The sequence below is a fragment of the Pinus tabuliformis genome, chromosome 2_1, assembly GCF_031772625.1.
Source record: "Pinus tabuliformis cultivar Carrire ecotype Pingquan chromosome 2_1, CPIR1, whole genome shotgun sequence".
Lineage (NCBI taxonomy): Eukaryota > Viridiplantae > Streptophyta > Pinopsida > Pinales > Pinaceae > Pinus > Pinus tabuliformis.
The window spans coordinates 895,920,085-895,935,416 of NC_142299.1; positions in this window are offsets into that span (position 1 = coordinate 895,920,085).

The following is a 15,332-nucleotide window of genomic DNA, read 5'->3' on the forward strand; positions in this document are numbered from 1 at the left end:
GCCACTCCCTCTCTATCTCCAACTTTCTCTCTCCGTGTCTTTCTTCTTACCTCCCTCTCTCCTCCCCTCCAACTCCATCTCTCTCTCCGCCCCTCTCTTTCTCTATCTCAAGCCCCCCCCCTCTCTCCCCCTTGTTCTTTGTCTCTCTATCTAACCCCCAAACATACACATTCTCTCTCCATCTCTCCCTTGTCACTCCCTCTCTCTCTCCACCTTTCTCTCTCAATGTCTTTCTTCTTCCCTCCTTCTCTCCCCCTCCAACTCCATCTCTCTCTCCCTCCATGTCTTCTCCTCTCTCTCAAGTCCTCTCTCTCTCTCTCTCTCTCCAACCCAGTAACTATCTCCCTCCTTCTCTCCTCTCTCCATTTACCCCCCTCCATCTTTGTGTCTCCCTATCCCTCCCTTACCCTTCTCTCTCTCTTCACTCCTCCTCTCCTCTCTCCCTCACTTTCTCAATATTTATCTATCTCTCCCTCCCTCCTCTCTCCTTATCTCTCTCTCTTCCCCTTCTATCCCTCTCTCCCCCTTTCTATATTTATTCCCTCCCTCTCTCCTCTATTCCTCTATCTCCATCTCCCTTGTCACTCCCCCTCTCTCTCTCCACCTTTCTCTCTTTGTCTTTCTTCTTACCTCCCTCTCTCCTTCTCTCTCTCATGTCCTCTCTCTCCGTTTCTCTCCCACCTTCCTCTATCTCTCCCCATCATCTCTCTCTCTCTCTCTCTTTACCCTCCAACTCTGTCATTATCTTCCTCCCTTTCTCCTTCTCTCTCCTTCTTTTCCTCTTTATCTCACCCCAAGCATACACTTTCTCTCTCCATCTCTCCCTTGTCACTCCCTCTCTCTCTCCACCTTTCTCTCTCAATGTATTTCTTCTTCCCTCCCTCTCTCCCCTTCCATTTCCATCTCTCTCTCCCTCCCTCTCTCCTCATCTCTCTCCCTTTCTCTCCTACCTCCCTCTCTCCTCCCCTATCTACCTTTCATTCCTACCTCCTTCTCTCCCCCCCCCATCTCTCTCTCTTTGCCCTAAAACCTAGTCATTATCTCCCTCCCTATCTCCTTCTCTCCCCACCTCCCTCCCCCCTCCATATTTGTGTCTCCCTCTCACTCTCTTACTCTCTCTCTCTCTGTGTATTTCTTCTTATCTCCCCCTGTGTGTGTGTGTGTGTGTGTCTTCTAACTCTGTTACTACCTCCCTATCTCCTGTCTCCTCCTCTCCCCCCTTCTCTTGATCTATCCTTCTTTAACTCTCTATCTCACCCCCTCTCTCCCCCTCCATCTTTGTATCTCCCTCCCTCTCTCTCTTACCATTCTCTCTCTCTCTCTTCACACCTCTCTCTCTCTCTCTCTCCCCTCTAACTCTATCACTACCTCCCTATATCCTCTCTCCTTCTCCCCCCCTTCTTCTCTCCATCTCTCCTTCTTTGTCTCTCTATCTCACACCCCCCCCCCTCTCTCACTACCTCCCCATCTCCTCTCTCATTCTCTCCATCTCTCCTTCTTTGTATCTCTATCTCACCTCCTCCCCCCCTCCATCTTTGTGTCTCCCTCTCTCTCTTTTACCCTTCTCTCTCTCTCTCTCTCTCTCTCTCTCTCTCTCTCTTTATCTACATCTCTCCCTTGTCACTCCCTCTATCTCTCCACCTCTATCACTTTATGGCTTTGTTCTTCCCTCCCATATACGTAGAATTAATATATATCCTAATATATTAATATATATTATAATATACTAAATTTAATATTATATTTTCCAAAGTTATTAAATTTAATAATATTAATATTGTAACATATTATAATAAGTTTTTAATATTAGTATTATATTTAATAACATTAATATTAATATTAAATTTAATAACATTAACATTAACATTAAATAACATTAATATTAATGTTAAACTTAACGATGTTTTTACATGGCATGATAAAACTACACTAAATTAATATTTTCAAATATTACAACTTAGACTTGGAAATATTTTATGTCTTTAAAGGTTTTAATATATCCATAGGAGATGGTTTTCATTCATCTTACAAAGATTTAATTAAAATAAATACTAAAAGATTTTGGAGCCATTTTCTACACAACTTAAATGATTTGTGATTCTTTGTGTTGAATTAACCTTTTTCATTTGATTTAAGAAATGGTTTTAGCTTTAGTAAAGATGTTTAAAATTTACCTAACTTGGACTTTTAATGAGATAAAATTGTTTGTCAAAGGTAATTTTATTATTCATTAAAATTCAACCTATATGATAAAGGAACTATTAAAAGCATGAGATCATTTTGTAGATTTATTTAAGCCCACAATAATTTTTCTACAATAATTTAACCATACTTGAATTCATTTTTATTTATTTAAGCAGATGTTAATTTATTTGTTGAGGATATACGAATGAACAAACTTACACATCTCCTCCATACTGAGCTATAGGCACAATAAATATCCCAAATCATTATATGTAGTCAAATTGTTAAAATGATACAAAATGTAATAATAACATTTCACAAATATAAAGACTAATACCCTAACGAATAATAAAAATAAAAATAATATATTTATCTATTTATTAGTGTAATATTATGACAAAGATTACTTATTCTTTTAAATAGAAATGAGTATTTTTCTATTAACAAAATTAATTGTCTTTATAATAGCATAACCCCGAAGCAAGGGAAGGACACACCAAAGAGAATAAAAGGTAGATATATTGTAAAATAAGAGTAGAGTGTAGTTTTTAGGATAATGGGTCAATGTGTCCAATGGACAATATAAAGTTTGTCAGAGACAATAACAAGGGTACTTATGTAAAGTTAATAATGTGGCATCAATTCTAAGAAATATGGCTACACACATCTTATCATGTCCACAAAATTGTGAAACTTATAAGTGATAGGTGCTTCCAAATGATAACACATTAACACTTGCCAACTTTCTTGTCCCTTGAATATACCAAAGGATCACATTATTTAATAGTGAACGAACTATACTTGGGTTGACCAAATTTTGCCCTATTACAAGAATTACATTGATGGTCACATGGAAATGAAGATAGATCAGTGCATGAAAACCAATCTCATTCAAAGAAAGGGTGTTTTTGAGAAGAAATATATGGATGCCCACATGCTAGTAGAGTTTCAAGTGGTCACAATAGGAATTATTATCACCCACTTTCTTTGCTTTCGATTACCTTACCAATTTATAATACTATAGGGGAAGGAGAAATGCATTGAATTGAGATTAGTGAAATGAAAATGGTTGGTTCTAGCATGTTGCAAGCAACATATTGTCATGCCAAAAATTCCAATTATAAAAGAGAATAAAATTTGTGTAGATTACATATGCTTAAGTAACATATTATCACAACACCAATGCCAATTACATGATGCTTATATAAAACATTGTCACACCACCAATGTCGACCCTAAAAGAGCATAATATTTGTGTAGATACCATAATATACCTAAAAGAAGCATAGTTCCATGGATTTCAAAATAGAGTTCTGTTGTGGCCAGCAACAACCCCCCTTCTTATTTAGTGTTATTCCTAATACTAAATAAGTGGGGACCCTTAGTCAAAAATTAAAAAAAAAAATTTAGTGCTTGTATTTCCTTTTTAATAAAACTTACCATCATAAACTTAGGAAAATACCCTTGAAAAATCCAAAGAAGTTTAAGTTTCATGATAAATTAGAATTATTCCTTAGGAAATATCGCATCGCAAAAAGGATAATAGGATACCTCCTTACAAGCAGAAGTCTAAGATTGCGAGATCGCGATGCGAGACTACAAACATATATCGCATCGCATGCATCAGAAATCACTTACGCTGAAAAACTTTAAACTGCCGATATGCGACGACGCATATCGCAAATCTCATTTCGTAGAAAATATATTAACGAATGATTGACACAAGATGCGATATAACGATCTTGCGATATTGCGATATAGCGATGTTGCGATATATTGTGAATCTGCGATATTGCAATATAACGAGCTAGCGATTCTGCGATGTTGTGATTCTATGATGTTGCGATCTGCAATATTGCGAAACAAATCGCAAAATCGCTTCATCGCAGATCTTTCGGGCTCGTGGTTCAAAAAAGTATTTTCCATAAACCAAGACCTAGTTATGCGCTTTAATGCTAATTAATGAGTTAGTTGCCAGTCATTAATGGAATATGGTTTTGTGCTTATCGAAAAGTCATTTCACATAAGGTGGTATATTTTATATGTCTTCGGCATTTAAAACTTTCCCGTCACCTTTCCTTATCATTATTCTCACTTCACTTGTAAATCGCACGAACGGAGAACAGCGAAATATACAAAGCAGTACGCAGGATATTATGGGAAAGAAAGGCAAAACCCCGAGCTCTGAAGAGAAGGAAATGGCGCCCTTGTATACAGACACCGCCTGTAATAGAGACGCTGGTATTGCTACTTGGGAAGGCATGTATAGTCTACTTGAGGAAGAGAATCCCAGAGTGATGGAAGTTACGACTATTGCAGGCTCACATGGTTCTTCTGAGGCATCCATTACAGAGCTAGCTTGTTCGTTTTTGCACAAGATAGTGGCGAGGCCCAAAATTCTTCCATACATGGACATGATTAAATGGATACTGGACAACACTGATATCAGAAATAGACAGTTTAAAACTCAGGGTTAAGAGCTTACGGAATCATTATTTTCACAAAATTTGAGCTTTATATCCGCTAAAAGAAAACGCGCAAAACGCACCAAGGAAGCCCGGATCAAGAAACGGAGGCAGTTTCTGATGCGCGATTAGCGTCTACTGAGCAAAACCTCTTGAAAGGGAAAGCCTCTAATTGCTCAGTCACCTCTAAGCTCAGAAATTTGTAAAAAGAACGCTAGAGGTAAAAAAGTAAAACTTGAATCCTAAAACTAGTGGTATTTGTCAGAAATATCTTCAAAATGGTATGTACATAGGTACATCAACTACAAACAGGATGGAAACAGAAAGCTCAAGAAAAGGCAGAATCAATCCAAAGGTTAACTAAGTTGAATTGGGATTCTTATTGGGCATACTTGGTAAAACCACATAGCCAATGCATGACTCTCAAGTGTATCATCAATTCTGCCGAGAAGATGGCGCCAGCTCTTGCCGATTCTGTTTTCACAGCACAGCTAAAATCGGAATTCGGCCAGCCGACTCTTCTCAAACAAATGCTGAACGCGTACGATTTCAAGGATCAGATACATAAATAGTTAGTAGTTTTAGTTTTAGATTCAATATATTAGTTTTAATTTTGCTTTATTTTTGCCTGAAATGAGGACAATCATTTAAACCGTATCTTACATTTTTGTAATAAGTTATTTTTAGATTTAGTTAGTAGTATTTAAACCCTTCTCATGCATTTAGAGAAGGGTCCTGAAATTTGTCAAAAACTTATCCCCAGAACATGCACTTTTGTACCCTCTGAGGAGGTTTTGATGAATGAATGGAACAAGATTTATTGATATCTGTATTTAATATCTGCTACTGATGTTGCACTTCTGTACTCTTAGTGGATGTTGGATTAAGAAGAGATAAATCATTATCGCTTGAAGCTCATGAGTAGAACTAGTTATAAATGGTACTTCTATCTCTTAACTATTTCTGCCTTTGTGTTAAAAGTGATATTCATGTTCAGTTACTTATATATTGATGTGTGAATGCTTGAGTTATCATTTGGCACTTTTTTACGGTGATAACTATTTATTTATGCTTAATGTATGAGTAGCTTATTATGCGATATGTTTTTCGCAACTATTTCATATAACTTTTTATACGAAGTGGTTTATCTTTATTGAATTATTTTCTCATAACAGTTGAATGATCTTTATTATCGATTGTTATCTAAAATCATTTTAGATCGCATAACAGAAAGATTACACCTCGGGTTAGTGTAGACTTAGATATTTCTTCTTATTAGAATACAATTTGCATGTTATTAGATTAGAGTTAGAATTAGAGCATCTCACTTAGGAACTTTTATAAAGGAAATATCAATTCTTCACACACACACATAAATTGGGAAACTGGTCCCATATCCTCAGTCGGACCCACTATACCAAACGGAAAAGGAGTTGCTAACCAAGGTCCGGACCGAGTGGGTATCCCCCTTGTTGTAGACCCGATTTTCGGGGCTTCAACATATTTGGTGCTAGAAGGAGGGCTCGAGCTGTGAATGGCAAGCAAGTCTAAATCTAAATACCATTCTGAGAGTAAATCGCCCTCACCATCTCCCCCGACTTCTCCATCGCATTTAGAATATTTAAATCCGGAGCCAGAAGTCGCGAACAACCGTAATTACAAACCCTGACATTTCAGAACAATCTACTATTGAACCTCCTGAAGTTGAATCGTTGATTCACAAACTTCAGCGATTTTCTATATCTCCTCAAAGATCTGATAAATCTCAAGGCAATGTGACTTCACAATACAACCCTGCTCATCCTCTTACCAGATTGAAGAGCAAAAAATTTGGCGTTCAGCCAACCGAGTTACCTCTACCTAGAAGGAAAAGAGCAAGGAAATCTCCTAAAGGGTCCGATAGTGAGACTCTTTCATCATCATCATCCATCTCAACCTCTCCACCGTGAAGTCAACCATCCACTCCTCCACTTCAGATTATTGTCCATCAGTCCACTGGTACTCCCACATCTCCTTCTCAATCATCTGGAGTCGTAATATCCTCATCTTCTCAACCGCAGGGATCATCTTCTGCACTTTCCTCTGTTAGTAGATCAGTGATGGCCCAATCTCCATGGAATAACCCAGGGGCAGTCTTAATGCCTGCACCCTTGAGTTAGCTACCGGCCCATCCTGAAAAATGGCTGCCTAAGTTTAATCCTGAGGCAGGCATGCTAGCGGAAGAACATATAAATAACTTTATGCTATCCATAAATCTCAATGGAGTTGCCAACGAAGACGTTGTTGTTCGACTTTTTCCTTATACTCTACAAGGAGCAGCTGGATCATGGTATTTTTCATTACCGTCTGGATCTATTACTAGTTGGGAGATTTTCTAAGAACAATTCCTGACTAAGTTCGGTGATGACAGGTCTACAACGACACTGATCAACGACCTTTCTAACCTTAGGGCCGAGTCAAAAGAACCTATCAAAGATTACAATTCACGTTTCAATAAACTCTTGAACAAAATTCTTACTGCTTCCAAGCCCAACGAAGAAGTGCGAAGTGAATGGTACATCACTACTTTACCATAAAACATAGCAAACTTCGTTGATAGGGCTAACAAAACAACTTTAGCTGAAAACATGGAAAAAACAATAGCAGTAGAGAAGCGTATTATAGCCCTAGAAAAGAAAAACGTGATAGAAGAACGAAAATCCAAGAAGGTTTCTTTCAAGGAAGATCCCAAGAAAAAACAATCGAATGATCCATTCGATTTAGAAGGATTGCAAAAAGTTTTGAAAACCATGTCTAATGAGATGGTCGACATTAAGAAACAAGTGGCAGAAACTTCTTCTAAAAAGCCGTACAGACCTTTTAAAAGAAACCCTTCGATCGATTCCAAACCCCCTAACGCTATTACAAGTGTTGAATCTGAAGAAGAAGAAGAGGAAATCGCTGCTGAAGAACATACCGATGAAGAAGAAGTTGTAGAGTTACAAGGTATGTTGGATTTCATCCTCCTAGATGAAGAGGATCAAGAGGCATCCCCAGTTAGTACTCGCAGCAGAAATCAACTTGATCCTCCTCAACCTACCCCTAAGCCAAAGAGCGCAAGCTCGATGACTAAGGATAAAGTCGCAGCCAAGAAAACGACACCTAAAGCGACTCAAACCAGCCCAGTCCAAACAGACCCATCAACTCCATCTAAAACACTGATCGTTTCGGATGAAATGGAGTATAATATCATAGAAGACATGAAAAAGACTAGGGCCAATATCACTTTTTACGAATTGAGCAAGTTAAAACACCAGCAAAAGATACTTTTGAAAGAATTACATGCTGTACCAGTTGCACCTTTGCCTGCCGCTGTAATCTCTCAAGCTTCCCATGACATGGGAAGACCTCCAACTAATGCGATTAATAAAGTTGATCCAAATGATATCGCCTTAATTGGAGGAAGATCGAGATCTCATACTCCCCCATTTCTTCTTACTTATGAAATTTTCAATAAAAATTTGCATAATTGCTTAGTGGATTCTGGAGCTTCATCGAATATTTTACCAAAGTCAATATGTGCAAAATTGAACGTTCAACCACAAAAATCCACTGTGCGCATAGTTCAATTAGATCAATCGCAAGTCGAAGTGATTGGCGAATTAAATCAGGTTACCATAAGGCTGTCATCCAACCCAAAGGTATGTCAAGTTATCGACATTTTAGTTGCTGATATTCCAGAATTTTATGGCTTAATTCTTAGCAGAGATTGGTCAGAAAAAATTCATGGATACTTTGCAATTGACTGGTCGCACATGTGGCTCCCTTACAATGGTAAACCAAATCAGATAAAAGTTGAGCAGGAAAGACATCAGAAATACATAGTAACAGAACTGGAGGGAGAAAATGAACCAGTAGCATACAATAATAACATCATTGGCAACTACTCAGTAGATTCTTTCCTAGGAAATTTTAATGCTCATACTTCACCTTACTTAGAACATTCTGTTTTATCTCAAGTAGAAAATTTCTCTCAAACAGATAGTTCTAAATGTATTAATTTTATAGATAGTCCTGTAAATAAATCTTTATTTTGGAAATTATTTTTTGACGGTTCCAAATCTAACGAAGGAGCAGGAGCAGGATGCATGTTAATAAGTCCAGAGGGAGATAAAACTATGCTAACTTGCAGACTCGAATTTGATTGCACCAACAATATCGCAGAATACGAGGCTTTAGTCCAAGGGTAATACAAAGCAATCAGATTAGACGTCAAATACCTCCAAGTTTTCGGAGATTCTGAAATTATAATCAGACATGTACGTAATACTATACATTTTTATCAGGTCATTTAAAACATTACCAATCTTTAGTTCAAGATTTGACTGAACACTTTATAGCATTTAATATTTCATCAATTCCCAGACTCCAGAATGCTAGTGCAGACCTCTTAGCTAACGTAGCTTCCAAGCTCATTCCTTCAGAAGATTTTAGCCCTGATCGATTTTCAATTGAATTAATCTTTAGACCATCTATTCCTGATAACATTACCAATTGGAGGATTTTCAACGACGATCCGGATATCGTGAGTTTCCTCACATCTGAAGGATCCTACACCAATAAAATAATTGACGAAGACCAACATGACCGACAATTGCAACAAGATAGCACTAATAATGCCATACCTAAGTCAGTAGTCAAGTTAGAAGACCTTTATGATTTGAAAGATCGGTTTAAAAGATCTACCAATTCAAAACTCCAAAGTTCAACTTTGAACTATGAATTAGTAAATCTAGGAACTGATATCAAACCACAGAATATCAATCTAGGCCTTGGCCTAGCTCCTGAAGAAAAATTAGCGTATATTCGTCTCTTGAGACAATACAAAAGTGTCTTTGCTTGGAATTACGATGAACTCAAAATGTATGACACCTCCATCATCGAACATACTATTCGAATGATAGATAATGAAAAACTTGTCCAACAAAAGTTGAGAAAGATCCATCCCAATCTAGAAAACCAGATCAAATCTGAACTCAATAAGTTATTGAAAGCCAAAATAATTTTTCCCGTTCAACATTCCAAATGGGTTTCCAATATGGTCCCTGTTAGAAAGAAAAATGGAGACATTAGAATCTGCATTGACTTTCGAAATCTTAACAAAGCCTGCCAAAAGGATAATTTTCCTTTGCCTCCCATGGAACAAATACTACAGGCAGTCGCGGGGTCGGAATTAATGTCATTCTTGGATGGATTCTCAGGATACAACCAAGTGTTGGTACATCCTGATGATCAGTTAAAAACCACATTCAGAACTAAATGGGGCAGATACGCATATCAAAAGATGCCATTTGGTCTGATTAACGCTGGTGCCACATTTCAGAGAGCCATGGACATCACATTCAAGGGGTTAGCTAATAAATCAGTGGTAATCTATTTGGATGATATAACTGTATATTCCAAGAAATGAAACAATCATCTTAGAGATTTAAAACAAATCTTCCAACGTTGTCAAAGGTATGGAATTTCACTTAACCCGAAAAAATCCTTTTTCGCATTAAGTGAAGGAAAACTTCTCGGATTCATAGTGTCAAAATCTAGAATTCACATTGATCCTGATAGAATCAAGGAGATTTCCGCAATACCCCTACCTCACAACAAGAAAGCCATGCAATCTTTTCTTGGCCAGATTAACTTTGTAAAGAGATTTGTTCCAGATTTTTCAAGAATCGTGTCTCCTTTACAAGCAATGATTAAAAAGAACTCAAACTTTAAATGGGGCCAAGATGAACATGAGGCATTCAATCTGATCAAACAAGCAATTGTTAATGCTCCATCTTTAGCAACTCCAAATTTTTCTGATCCTTTTATTTTATATACATTTGCCTCTGATAGATCATATGCTGCGATACTCACTCAAGCAAATCAAGAAAAGGCAGAAGCCCCAATTGCTTTTTTCAGTTCCAATTTACAAGGGGCTGAGTTAAATTATTCAGATGTGGAGAAACAAGCTTATGTTGTTTTCAAAGCAATTAAATATTTCAGACCTTTTTTACTCAAAACACATACAAAAATCATAGTACCGTTTCCAGCAGTAAGAAATCTTCTAGTACAGAAGGATGTGGGTGAGAAAAGAGCCAATTGGGTTACTACCTTATAGGAATATGACGTAGAAATCAAACCAACAAGTATTGTAAAATGTCAAGGCTTTTGCAAAATGCTGGCTGGAGCATCGCTTATGTCCGAAATTCCATCCGTAGAGATACAAATGTACGAGGTAAGCCTAAACGATGTTGAGTCATTATATGCTGATATCATTTATTATCTAAAGAATGGATACGCTCCTTCAAACCTCGATCATACCAAGAAAAGAGCTCTAAGGTTGATAGCCAAACAATATCAGCTTGTGAACGATGTTCTTTTTAGAATAAATTATGATTATGTTATCCTTAGATGTCTTGAGAAATCTGAAGCTGAAAAAGTCTTGTAGGAACTCCATGATGGGCCAGTAGGTAGACACTATGCTGGAGACGCTACTGCTCATAAAATCTTACGCGCAAGCTATTACTGGCCTACATTATTCAAAGACTCACATAACTACGTGAGGAAATTTCAAGTCTGTCAAACGCTGCTAGGAGACAAAAGAAACCATCCTTGCCACTACAACTAGTTAACATTGAGCAACCTTTCGATCAGTGGGGATTGGACATAATAGGTGAGATCGTTCCTCACTCTTCTAAACAGCATAGATATATCCTTACAGCAACATATTACTTTACTAAATGGGTAGAAGCAGTTCCACTCAAGACGACTATTGCTAAACATATCATTGAATTCATAGATCAATTCATAATCTCCAGGTTTGGGTTGCCTTCTACTTTAATGTTTGATAATGCATCATATTTTTCTGGTAATGCAATGACTGAATTTGCACTCAAAAGGGGTTTCAAGCTTAAATACTCTGCCAATTACTATCCACAGGGGAATGGATTAGTTGAATCTACAAATAAAAACTTAATCAAAATTATTAAGCGAACCATTGATCAAAATCACAAAAATTGGCACAAGTCTTTAATATATGCTTTATGGGCAGATCGGATAACGCATAAAGCCTCCATTGGCACTTCTCCCTTTAATTTAGTTTATGGGAAAGAAGTGGTTCTTCCAACTCATTTGGCAATTCCCTCTCTAGCCTTGGTTCAATATATTGATGAAGCACCAACTTCTTCCTTACAACTAAGGCAGCTGGAAATAATTAAGTTAGAAGAACAACGAGAACAGGCCAAAATAACTCACGCTCATCATCAAGCATTAATAAAAGCTTCCTTTGATTCAAGCATTATATCCAGAAAAGACTTTCAGATGGGAGATTTACTTCTAAAATGGGACAAGGCTCATGAAAAAAAAGGGGAAACATACAAAATTTCAACGAATGTGGCTTGGCCCTTTTCAAATCATAGAAGTCATAGGTCCGTATACTTTAATGTTATAGGATTTAACAGGAAAAAGAGATTGTTTACCTATTAACGGACAGATCCTCAAAAAATATTTTCCATAGAAGATCATTCTTCTATTTTGTAGAGTAGTTGTTTTAGTTTCATAATAAAACCAGTTGTAAATGGTTACATTAGGAATTCACGAAAAAGACACAAATTATCTTTTAGATTTTGTTTTTTCACTTGTATAAATGGAATTCTTTTAGAAAATTGACTGTTACTATTGAAAGATACAATTAAAGGCTCTACACCTAGAAATGATACTAGTTTCAACCTTGTAAATTTTGATGAAAAGAAACCTTTAATGGGAAATTATTTTATATCAGTCCAATGAAAGGTATCAATAAAAAAAATGAAGATTCTCTGTAGAAAAGCTCTTTCCAAAAATTCTACTGTTGTCGTCCATAGCCATCTTAAGGAAACAATGACTTCCTCCCCACCTAGGAAACTACAATGTTCAGAGAATGGTCCAAAGATACACTTTAACTTAAAGAGTAAGAGGTCTCATCACGAGCCAACTTATCATGATCATAGATATTATAGCTTGTTGACTTTGCCAATACTGCATACCACAACAGGGCAATGACTTAAGATTGTTGCAATCAAAAGACAAGGGGTCTCATCATGAGCCAACTTGTTCAGCAAAGCTATAAATCAGTGAATGACTGTGTCATAAATTGGCTACCAAACCAAGACATTGTTCTTTAAGGGTAAAATGAAAAATGAAAGCAATAAGTGTGGATATGGATTTCTCTTTGAAAGTTGTAAATTTCTCTAAGTAGGATACAGGATCATTGCTGGGTAACAGGTAACCCTGTCGAGGCTATAAACGCCTGCTGGCAGCAGAGGCTCTACCTACGACAAATGAGCATATTTAAAACTGATTTACAAAGAAGGCTTTGTTTTTATCTTTATAAACCAAGTAATGACTGATGTAGATACAAGGACTAGCTTGAGGGAGTAAATAATCAAAGTTGAAAATAGAAGAAAAGAAATATCATTGATAGGTAAAAGCATAATGTACTTTGTCTTTCTATAATAAAGTTTAATTTTCTATTTTGAAAGTTTAGAAAATCCAAAAGAAAAGCAGAGATAACTGGTTCTTCCAAGTGAATCGCCAATTGTTGTGGTCAGCAACAACCCCCCTTCTTATTTAGTGTTATTCATAATATTAAATAAGTGGGGACCCTTAGTAAAAAAAATTAAATTTTTTTTAGTGCTTGTATTTCCTTTTTAATAAAAATTACCATCATAAACTTAGGAAAATACACTTGAAAAATCCAAAAAAGTTTAAGTTTCATGATAAAGTAGAATTATTCCTTAGGAAATATCGCATCGCAAAAAGGATAATAGGATATCTCCTTACAAGCAGAAGTCTAAGATTGCGAGATCGTGATGCGGGACTACAAACATATATCGCATCGCATGCATCGAAAATCACTTACGCTGAAAAACTTTAAACTGCCGATATGCGATGGCACATATTGCGAATCACATTTCGCAGAAAACAGATTAACGAATGATTGACAAATGCTGCGATATAGCGGTCTTGCGATATAGCGATATTGCGATGTTGCGATTTTGCGATATTGTGAATTTGCGATATTGCGATATAACGAGCTAGTGATTCTGCGATATTGCGAAGCAAATCGCAAAATCGCTTCATCGCAGATCTTTCGGGCTCGTGGTTCGAAAAATTATTTTCCATAAACCAAGACCTAGTTATGCGCTTTAATGCTAATTAATGAGTTAGTTGCCAGTCATTAGTGGAATATGGTTTTGTGCTTATTGAAAAGTCATTTCACGTAAGGTGGTATATTTTATATGTCTTCGGCATTTAAAACTTTCCCATCACCTTTCCTTATCATTATTCTCACTTTACTTGTAAATTGCAGGAACGGAGAACAGAGAAATATACAAAGAAATACGCAGGATATTATGGGAAAGAAAGGCAAAACCCCGAGCTCTGAAGAGAAGGAAATGGCGCCCTTGTATACAGACACCGCCTGTAACAGAGACACTGGTATTGCTACTTGGGAAGGCATGTATAGTCTACTTGAGGAAGAGAATCCCAGAGTGATGGAAGTTACGGCTATTGTAGGCTCACATGGTTCTTCTGAGGCATCCATTACAGAGCTAGCTTGTTTGTTTTGCACAGGATAGCGGCGAGGCCCAAAATTCTTTCATACATGGACATGATTAAATGGATACTGGACATCACTGATATCAGAAATAGAGAGTTTAAAACTCAGGGTCAAGAGCTTGTGGAATCATTATTTTCACAAAATTTGAGCTTTATATCCGCTAAAAGAAAACGCGCAAAAGGCGAAAAACGCACCAAGGAAGCCCAGATCAAGAAATGGAGGTAGTTTCGCTAGGCGCGATTAGCTGAGCAAAACCTCTTGAAAGGGAAAGCCTCTAATTGCTCGTCACCTGTAAGCTCAAAAATTTGTAAAAAGAACGCTAGAGGTAAAAAAGTAAAACTTGAATCGTAAAACCAGTGGTATTTGTCAGAAATATCTTCAAAATGGTATGTACATAAGTACAACAACTGTAAACAGGCTAGAAACAGAAAGCTCAAGAAAAGGCAGAATCAATCCAAAGGTTAACTAAGTTGAATTGGGATTCTTACTGGGCATACTTGGTAAAACCACACAGCCAGTGCATGACTCTCAAGTGTATCATAAATTCTGCCGAGAATATGGCACCAGCTCTTGCCGATTTTGTTTTCACAGCACAACTAAAATCGAAAGTCGGCCAGCCGACTCTTCTCAAACAAATGCTGAACGCGTGCGATTTCAAGGATCAGATACAGAAATAGTTAGTAGTTTTAGTTTTAGATTCAATATATTAGTTTTAATTTTGCTTTATTTTTGCTTGAAATGAGGATGGTCATTTAAACCGCATCCTACATTTTTGTAATAAGTTATTTTTAGATTTAGTTAGTAGTATTTAAACCCTTCTCATGCATTTAGAGAAGGGTCCTGAAATTTGTCAAAAACTTATCCCCAGAACATGCACTTTTGTACCCTCTGAGGAGGTTTTGATGAATGAATGGAACAAGATTTATTGATATCTGTATTTAATATCTGCTACTGATGTTGCACTTCTATACTCTTAGTGGATGTTGGATTAAGAAGAGATAAATCATTATCGCTTGAAGCTCATGAGTAGAACTAGTTATAAATGGTACTTCTATCTCTTAACT